Raw genomic sequence first — 10,767 nt, 5'->3', positions numbered from 1 at the left:
AAGATAAGATTTTTCGATAGAGTGCTTTTGTATTATGATATGGTTGAATATTCTCCACATTTTAAAAATATTTGGAATTATACAGGGTGCGCTCACAAAGTAGGGCGCCAAAATGGTACATTTTTTTAAATAGAACCCCCTGTATTTGAATGCATTTTTGAATTCTACGTGTAATTGTACGTCTTTTTTATTATATGGTTAATATCCGAAAAGCTAGTAGTTTTAAAGATAATTCGATTTGTAAGAAAAATTGGGCATTTGCAAGCGTCAGTATATTGTCAAAATCTCGGTCAAAATTATTATTAAATTTTGATTCCAGGTTTTATATCTTTTATCTTGGGTTAAGTAAAATTCAAATAAATACATCTACTATGAAACTTTAAAAAAATAGCTTACAGGGTGGTTTTTTATAGATTTAAAGATACAAAACTTCATATTAAAAATTTCACTTTTTTTAAAATGGAACACCCTGTTTTTTTTCTGTCATCTTTTAGCTCTTCCAAAAACCTTCAACTTTTGATAATAATGTCCTATACCTATCTCTGATAGTTTTCGAAATATCTTGGTTTTCCTGGGATTTATATACTAATCTTAAATAAGTTATATCATTGATAGTGTTTTTATTCAATGGTTATATGTAATTTACATAATAACGAGGTGCCCATCCAAAAAAAAGGCAATTTTTATCTATCTCGTCCAAAACGAAAATTCATCTGTCGCCCAATGCAAGCTACAATCTTTTTAGAGTGCTAGATCTGTGGTTTTTTCGGGTAGTGCCACAAAACAAGAATCCGACCTCACCACCATTGAGCCAGTGGCCTAAATATGTAACTAACAAACACCAACAAACGACCAACAAACGATTGAAATAAAAATATTCTGAAAATTCCAAAAGTGGGGGGCTAACTATACGCCCAAATTTTTGAATTTTGAATAATTAAATAACGATCAACCAACAAATGTAAATATGTAACTAACAAACACCAACAAACGACCAACAAACGATTGAAATAAAAATATTCTGAAAATTCCAAAAGTGGGGGGCTAACTATACGCCCAAATTTTTGAATTTTGAATAATTAAATAACGATCAACCAACAAACGTAAAATATAACTAACAAACACCAACAAACGACCAACAAACGATTGAAATAAAAATATTCTGAAAATTCCAAAAGTGGGGGGCTAACTATACGCCCAAATTTTTGAATTTTGAATAATTAAATAACGATCAACCAACAAACGTAAAAATTAACTAACAAACACCAACAAACGACCAACAAACGATTGAAATAAAAATATTCTGAAAATTCCAAAAGTGGGGGGCTAACTATACGCCCAAATTTTTGAATTTTGAATAATTAAATAACGATCAACCAACAAACGTAAAAATATAACTAACAAACACCAACAAACGACCAACAAACGATTGAAATAAAAATATTCTGAAAATTCCAAAAGTGGGGGGCTAACTATACGCCCAAATTTTTGAATTTTGAATAATTAAATAACGATCAACCAACAAACGTAAAAATGTAACTAACAAACACCAACAAACGACCAACAAACGATTGAAATAAAAATATTCTGAAAATTCCAAAAGTGGGGGGCTAACTATACGCCCAAATTTTTGAATTTTGAATAATTAAATAACGATCAACCAACAAACGTAAAAATGTAACTAACAAACACCAACAAACGACCAACAAACGATTGAAATAAAAATGTTCTGAAAATTCCAAAAGTGGGGGGCTAACTATACGCCCAAATTTTTGAATTTTGAATAATTAAATAACGATCAACCAACAAATGTAAATATGTAACTAACAAACACCAACAAACGACCAACAAACGATTGAAATAAAAATATTCTGAAAATTCCAAAAGTGGGGGGCTAACTATACGCTCAAATTTTTGAATTTTGAACAATTAAATAACGATCAACCAACAAACGTAAAAATGTAACTAACAAACACCAACAAACGACCAACAAACGATTGAAATATAAATATTCTGAAAATTCCAAAAGTGGGAGGCTAACTATACGCCCAAATTTTTGAATTTTGAATAATTAAATAACGATCAACCAACAAACGTAAAAATGTAACTAACAAACAACAACAAACGACCAACAAACGATTGAAGTAAAAATATTCTGAAAATTCCAAAAGTGGGGGGCTAACTATACGCCCAAATTTTTGAATATACCTCTGGAATTCCTTGGCCTCAGACACTAACAGCGGTTCAAGGAGGACCTTCTAGTTTCACCCACAGAAATGGCTTTTGGGAGATCTTTACGCATCCCCCGTGAATTTATTGTTTCCTAGGGCGTTTTAACATCCGACCCCAAAGACTTTGTAGAGGACCTGCGAGCCCTTTTCACGAGCCATTCGTTTTCAAAGATCTTGCCACCTGCGAATACGTTTTCCGGCGGATGGTCCACATCGAATCGTCAAGAGAGTTGATAACCGCACCTTCGTTGTAGATGCTCAGGGGAACCCTTTCAACGAACCTTTTAAAGTGGGCCTACCTCACGGATGCGGTCACAGGAATCTCAATAAGATAATAAGTATCTCTTGTTAACGCCGAAGGGCTGTCGCCAGGACTTCCGGAAGCCGCTAAACGGTCACTGTGTATATACAGGGTGAAAATGTTGTCTGGAACACTGAACATATCTCTAACAACGTTTTTTTTTAGAAGTCTTTTATGGTATCCACACTTATAAAAAGTTTGTTAGATATCTACGTACCTTAAGTTGGTGGTCAGTGGCGTACTTTTGTATGGTCTAAGGGGATATATTTTTTTTTAAATAGTAACCATAACCACCAATTTTCATTACATATTCCTTTTTAAGGGAATTTTTTGAAAAAACAAATTCCCCTTATGCGATGGTTTTGTCCGTCTGTCTGTTCCCCATCTAACTCGAGAACGAATTTCTACGAGTTCAAAGATCAGTGCTATTGAATATGAGCCGGATCAAAAGTCTGAATACGAGCTGAGTGGCAAAAAATTCCCCTACTGAAAATCGTATCTTGTTTGCACAATCTGAGCATACAAATGATATTGTACGGATCTGTTGCAATTGAATAATTGAAAATACGTATACTTGGATTTGAACCAAACCTGTTACTTTAGTGGGGCGATGAGGGACAAATACTGCATAAATTATAAACACCTCCATTATATACAAGATGTGAACACTATTCATGACTGACCTGCAGAAATCTATAGGTTCGAAAGCGGACAGTATATACAGCGACGGTTTGTTAATCTAAATCAGTTTCCATATTGATTTACCGGATATTCAAATTTACACGGCCGCTTTGTTTGCATTTAATCCTGCGGTAAATTATAAATGGGAACGGTATTAAATCGAACACTATTTCCATTAACGGCGTTTTGCAAATAATTTTGTACATTAATTATGCTAAAGGAGAGAGCTTTTATCATTACGTTATTACCTATGAAAGGGAGGCGCGTAGGTAGGGTACGCAAAGCGAATTTAAATTACGAATTTCAACAGTAACTTATAGTGACGTTCTTCGCCACCCCTTTTTGTGTATTCGCAAAGGTACAGAGACAAGACAATTTTAATTTGAAACATTTCATCATATTTAAAATTTAATTATAAGTTGGATTTTCAAGGCTTAAACTTTCTTGTGAGCTATAGGAATAATGCGAAAGCAGCTTTATTTATTTCTATTGTTTTTAAAATAGTGTTATTTGAGGTAAATGCACCAATCCCATTTGGGCTAGCATTCACAGATTGAACATTTTGTAAAATCAAAGAATCAAAGCACTGGAGACGAGGTAACAAGGAGTTTTCTGGCATTTTTTCTCTTTCAATCCACAATCAATCATTTAACAAAACAGCTTCTTCAATATGAACGGTTTGTAGGCCTTTGGAAGCTCCATTGGCGAGAGGGTTGACATTTTATTTCTTGTTCTCGCTTTTCTGATACGTTCAGATTTGTTTGTCATTTACCCGTGTAGGGGCGGGAAAGAATAACCCTACTGCAGAGACACTGCATGTCGTAAGAGGCGACTAATCAACGGTGTGGTGGGTCTAACACAAAACGTTTAGGAAATAGGGCGATTTAAGGGTTACTTTAAATGTGTAAGCTGATAGGTTATTTGAGAGGAATGCGTAGTAAGGCTTTTACACTGACTACGACTTTTTATCGCAATTAAGAATTTATTATACTTTGTTTCCGGACGAGTAAATAGTTTAAGGTTGGATGGTGAGTTTCTGCAATGATGGCGAAGGCTTTTTCGTTGCAGAAAAGTGTGAGAGGGATTATTTAAATGCGATGTAGGGTAAATTGGATAAAAATTTAGGAATAAATTCGAACCTAAGTAAACAGCCGCGTGTTAAAAAAAGGCTCGATCACGCAGAGTGATGTTTTTACAACAAGTGTCTTCTCTCTACTTCTGTTGCCACTCAGACCAAGAATAGGCATATCCCTACAACACTCTAGATTTTATACACCAATCTTAACCCTTCTGTGTCCCCAATAATTTTTTCACTTTTTAATTTGCAATTTTTTACCTTCTAATCAGTCTAATCATTTGCCATTAAGTTTAAACCTTATGCGCCCAAATCAACTTTTCCCCCTCAAAAGTCTCTTTTCTCTACTCTTGTCGCCATTCACACCAAGAATAAGAATGTCCCTACGTCCCTCTAGTCTTTGTTCACCAAAAACGGAAAAAATTATTGGGGGTACAGAAGGGTCAAGGCGAGTAACTAGCACATTTTCCATGAATTGATCAGTACCTCCCGAAAGTTCCTATAACGGACTATTTATGTGTACAAAGGAAATAAATAAGAAACTTAGAATTGCGCAATCGGCGCATGCGCATACCTGATGTTTAAAATATGCGATATGTTTGCGTTTGCTGGAAGCAACTGTAAATACCATAAATAACAAAGATGACATTGTGCAGTCACATTAATCTTCAAGATAAATAACGAAGACGGAAAGATGACGTATTTGTTCGAGAACATTCTGTGTCATCTATGATACTACAAGATCTATTTGCTGTTCCACAATCGTCCGTCCCGCAAAGAAACCTCAGAACCGTGTAAAAATATGGGTGCGGCAGAAATTCGAGCTAGGCCACCGACATTCGATGGAAAATCACCATGGTCCACCTACTTCAGACAGTTTGAAGCCGCTGACGATACAAATAAATAGAAGAGAAGGCAACCGTTCTCGTAGTTGCGTTACGTGGTGATGGGTTAGATGTTTTGCGTACGATTCCAGAATACCAGCAAACGGATTTTGGGCAAATTGTACAAGAGTTGGCTGTGTCTACGCTACTACCGTCGTCGGTGTTGCGAGACGCAACAGTTTTAAGAGGGGGGCAGTGTAGCGAATACTCCAGAAATACAGATAGACATCGAGGTGCCATAAAAGATTCGTTATCGGCGGTAAAGAACGAAGACGGATGTGACGTAATTTCCTCGAGCACTCGAGCACATTCTAAGAACATTCTAAAAAGAATATTATGTGCTATCTAAACAAATCTAATTGTGTTTCGAGTTCAGTTCCAACTTCGATGCGCTTGATGAGTTATGTTATAAATTGTAAGTGATAAATAATAGTATATAATAAAAAAAAACCTATTTACTTTAAGGTGTAGGGCTCAAATTTCTAAATCATTTTACAACACCCAAACTTACCTCTTTAAATATGTGCACACATTTAAGAAGACAAAAAAGGCTTTTTTGTTGTATTGCCGTGTATTTGAAATAATTTTCTTTGTTATAAATATGTTGTCCTGTACGCTTCTACTTTTGCGGAAACCACTGTGGACCTCTTATTATTTTTCTTAGTTTAATTACTCCACGATTTGTTCGTAAGGTTTTAGGCGTACGCTGAATAAGCTCCCCTGTAATTATTACATTGTTTATTGGGACTATTTTACCAACTTCCCAATCATTTGGTATCTGTTCCTCCTTTCTCCAGTAATTTCTCCATTTCTTCACTTCCCATTTTTTAAATCATTTGCACGGTAACCTTATCATGACCTTTATTTTCTGTAGAGCAGCTTTAATTTTCTCTTTTGATATATTTGCTAGTTGTTGGATACCCGGTCTATTTTCTTGGTTCTCGTGTTCTGTCTCTTTCTTACCATGGTCGTTTTTATTTCTTTCATCCATTCCCTTCCGATCATTTTGCTCATTATTTGATCTTCCTCCTAACAGCTTCTGGAAATGTTCTCTCCATCTATCCATAATCCACATTTCCTCTACCGTCATATATTTCCAATCGGCTGCATTTTTGATTTGTTCATAAACGGTTTTTATTGTTTATTGTGGATTTCTCCTCTCTTCCCTTCTAATTTAGGTGCCCCTCTTATTTTCGCTACCAGTAGATAATGGCCGCTATAATATATTTCCACCCTTCTGCTTACTTTTACATCTTTAATTTGTAGTTATTCCTTTCTGTTACCACATAGTCTATAATAGATTTTTCATTTTTTGATGCGGCTTCTCTGATGATAAGCAATAATGACTGTCCTAATTTATCCATTTTTAAGAATGTGGCAATTTTTTTTCCAAACTAATGGAAGTGGTGGAAACTGTGTTTTTGGATAGTTAATTTCGGATTGTGCCAAAAAAGATCTTGAAACCCAATGTGCACGTTCTTGGAGTAGAGACGATGCGTTATCGTTTTCAATGGCGTATAGTTGGGTGGCCATAGTTAATAAATCGCAAGTCTAACGGCATTTAATGAGCCATTTTGGGAACGTGCGTTTATAAGGGTAAAAATGTCTGCTGAACCCGAATTCGGATGTTGCCAAGCTGATTTTTGGCTAATTTCAAAATGGCGGCCAATATGGCGGCCAAATATGTAAATTTTTATGCCAGACGCATTTTACATAGTTTTTCGGATTGTGGTGTTAAAAAAACATACAGGAGGCACAGAAAATTGCAAAACATATATTGGGCACATTATACAGACAACACGGTAACAATATAGAGATAATTCTGACGGCAAATGTATTACCTATATTTCGTTCAAAAATTTTATCGGAACTTAAATTTCTTCATCATTCTGCTCATTTTTTTGGTGCTAGATTTGCGTTTATTCCAAGTGCCTGTGTATCAAATTTTATTTAAATACTTTCATAAATAAAAAGTTTGCAATTCAAAAAGGGCACTGTGAATGTAGAATTGATTATGACCCAACTTTTGGCATTGCGTATTATATGGCTAAAACTATGCCCTTGACTATGCCCATATTGAATTTCATGCAATTCGGTTTATAACTAACGGAGATGTCAAAAGGGCCTTCTTTATTTTTTTACGTACATTGCCAATTCACGAACTCCGATCTATAACTCTGATAAAGAATCCAAATGCAAAATTTTATCATATTCGGCGGTCTATTCGTTTTCGAGGTATCGTGCTAATGAACAGATCTCGGGACAGATGGACAGGCACCACAAAATTATAAACTCTCTACGTCCTAGGAGATCGTCAATAATTTGAAAATGTTGGTTATTTAAAATATTTTTGCTATAGATTTATAAAGAATTTAATAACCTGTCATATTATGTAATAATACACAGGGTGTTCCATATCAAAGTCACATTTTTGTTATCATCTGAAAAATGCGATGTGGTTTTGTTTTTTTAATTGCAGATTTGAGTTCATTGGAAAAAATACGCAATTTTTATTTATATATGTACATATATGGTTGGAAAAAACCTACTTACTAACGGTTATTATTTATTAAAAAGCACAAAATTTAATAACAAACCAAATTTGCGGAGGAAAATGTAAAACACTAATTTAATGAATGCACAGCTTTTTTGGGACACCCTATATATCACCACAGGATATATTTTCCCACATTTTTCGAACTAGCTAAGTTAATTAACCAACTCTTACGTATATATAAGTAATAAATTATGGAAAACAATTTAATACTAAATAGTACACAATACAATAGATAGTGGCGCCATCGTGCTGTATTTGTGAACTAGTGCAAAATTCGGCCTGGCAACATCCAGAATCGGATTCAGCACATTTTTTTACATCTAAAAAACCATGTGGCCAAAATGGCTCATAAAATGCCGTTAGAACTAAGAAACAGTCGTTTTTCGATTTGGCCACTTAACTAGTAGTCTAATTCTGTTGTATTGAACTACACTACAGGAAAACTGGGGGCAACGAAAACATTAGCGTAAAAGGTAACAAACCCATTAAGTGTAGGTATTGAAATAAATGGAAGTCTCATTATTATCGCATCTACGAAACATAGCTATAAATAACAAAGGAATGGAAGCAAGGGACAACGTCAAATAATAAAAAGTAATGATTTGCCAGCAAAAGTGGGTTAACGTACTATTATGGCTTCCGGCAAGATATCAATAGGTCGCTATTTTTATATTCTCCCTATACATGTTATTTTGTTAATGTGCTCACCTAACGACCCTCGAAATGTATTTACTAACTACTTTACGTTTCAAATTGTGACCGCTGCGACATAAAACTTCAGCTTTTGCTATAAATTAGTCTAAAAAAAGAAGATAGTGGCACTTTCGTTAGTTGGATTGTGTAATCCCAGACAGTAGGGTAATTTGGCTGGGGTAGCTGAGGGTTACTTTTCAATCGAACTCGAGAATACGAAATCGAACCCATGAACTATATTATTAGATTACAGTGTTCAGAAAATTATCTGTCCAAACGGCGATACTTAAAAGTAATTTTTTCCGTTGATATCCAGGATTCTTCGCTAATTTTGTCGCCACTTCATTATCCACCCTTACACTAGATATCTCCTAAATCCGCGAATTTGAGCTATTGAACAACATGAGCTTTCTTTGTCCCCGGAATGAGTGCTATAGAAATCACAATGACCATACACTTCAATAATTCTCAAACACGATTTACCTTACAACAGCCGGTGTCACCTCTCCGTTCTGAAAAGCATCTACCTAAATTTTAATGCCTGGCGCAGATTTTTTTCAGATTTATAGCGTTCTAAAAGTGCCGCTCGCCAAATCTAATTGATGTTTTCGATGGATTCCTTATACACAAAAACGTACCTTCGAGATTTATATTAAACGCCAAAAACACACTTCGTTTAACATATAAAACGGAGATTGAACCGTCAATGGAAAAGCAATCGAATTTATATACCTGGTATGGAGCTTTCTGTTGACAAAATTTCAAGCTGTCGCGAAATGAAGCTAATAACGTATTATTTTCTTTTAGAAAGGGGAGAGGAGAAACGATTGCTCTTTTTTCGAGTGAATTTTTTTTGTCAATTAAATTTAAATATTCCTCCACTACTTCATTGCGATCGAAAAGATGGGTCTGCAGTTTTAATTCATTATCCAAGGACTTCAAAAGGTTTTCTTACATAGGGAAACGTCGCCAAGGGCAATATAAGGGTGGCCAAGCGTAAAAGCTGTTTTCAGCTCTTACGTGTACTATGAAAGAAATAAAATATAAATGCGACAATGAATCTCTGATTATTATAATCCAGTAATACAACGGATGTACGTGATGTAACGGGAACGCGCGAGTGTATTTTCTTCAATTCGAATTTTAAATTTTCTCGTGTTTTTGAGTTCGTTGATCATTCATAAAAAAAATACTTCTGTTCACGGAATTAACTTTCGTGGGCGAATTTTCTTCAGGAAGGTTAAAATTGCTATCCAAAACCACCAAAACTATCGACTTCTATTTTTATACAATAACAATTTCAAATAACTTACATTTATAGATGAGTCGAAGCTTTCTAGAATTTACAGTCGGTTTTCTCCATTTGAAAGGTATCAGAAACTCAGAAAATTGGATGGTGGAAAGCCTTGTGCAATACAATTGGACTTTTTGCCTCGCTTTTTGCATCACCTGGTAAATGTGACTAATCGTTATAAGTGAATTTTGAAAGATGGTTGACGATTTGAATCAGGAATAAGCTTGGCTTCAGGTTTCTCGAAATTTAGTAATGAATAATTGACCAATGTTCCGAGTATGGAAATGTCAATTTTCCCCTTGTGTACTTATGGTTTTAACAGCCAGTAAAAGCACTGATCAATCGTTTTTAAACTTTTTACTGGTTGCCTTTTGATCCAGAATCTTATCCGTTTAAACAATAAGAGAAGCGCGCAAATTTTATTAATAAACTTATTGTTTTATCAAGTATAAACGCAATGTACTTTGGCCCCAACGTTTTCGTGGTGAAATTCACTTAAACGCCAATCACTCAGATCAAGGATACAACCCAAACGAAAATGTTCGCTCGCGTATTAAGAATGCAACACATTCGCACTACAGGGTGTTGCATATAAGTGTGCAAAAAAATGGACTATACAGAGCGGATAAGAATAAACAAGTTTTGCAAATATACCGAGGATCCAACTTGTTTAGTTTGGGAGCCACCCTCAAAGAAGTGGTGAAATTTGATTTCTTCTTCTTCTTTCTACAACTACAACCTAATTTTTTACATACTTATATGTAACACCCTGTATATTCACGGTTGAAAATAAATCTGTTAACCTCTTGATTTCCCTACACAAACCCTTTTGCATAAATAACCCACTCTTTTGCATAAATAACCCTCGACCGCCTGAGGGTATGCCTTTTGTGAGAATTGCGGAAGAAGCCAAGTTATTTTTTAAAGGAAGTAAACGTTATGAGAAGCACAATGGCAGATTAAGTGAAGAACTTTTAAAAAGGTTAATCGCGAACGAATGAAGTTAGGGGTGTTGGTTTTTTTCATAAAAAACTAGGATTTCAAGTGAGCC

This window comes from Photinus pyralis, unplaced genomic scaffold, assembly GCF_008802855.1.
Source record: "Photinus pyralis isolate 1611_PpyrPB1 unplaced genomic scaffold, Ppyr1.3 Ppyr1.4_LG8, whole genome shotgun sequence".
Classification (NCBI taxonomy): domain Eukaryota; kingdom Metazoa; phylum Arthropoda; class Insecta; order Coleoptera; family Lampyridae; genus Photinus; species Photinus pyralis.
The sequence above is the reverse complement of the archived record's forward strand: the minus strand, read 5'-3'. Positions refer to the sequence as shown.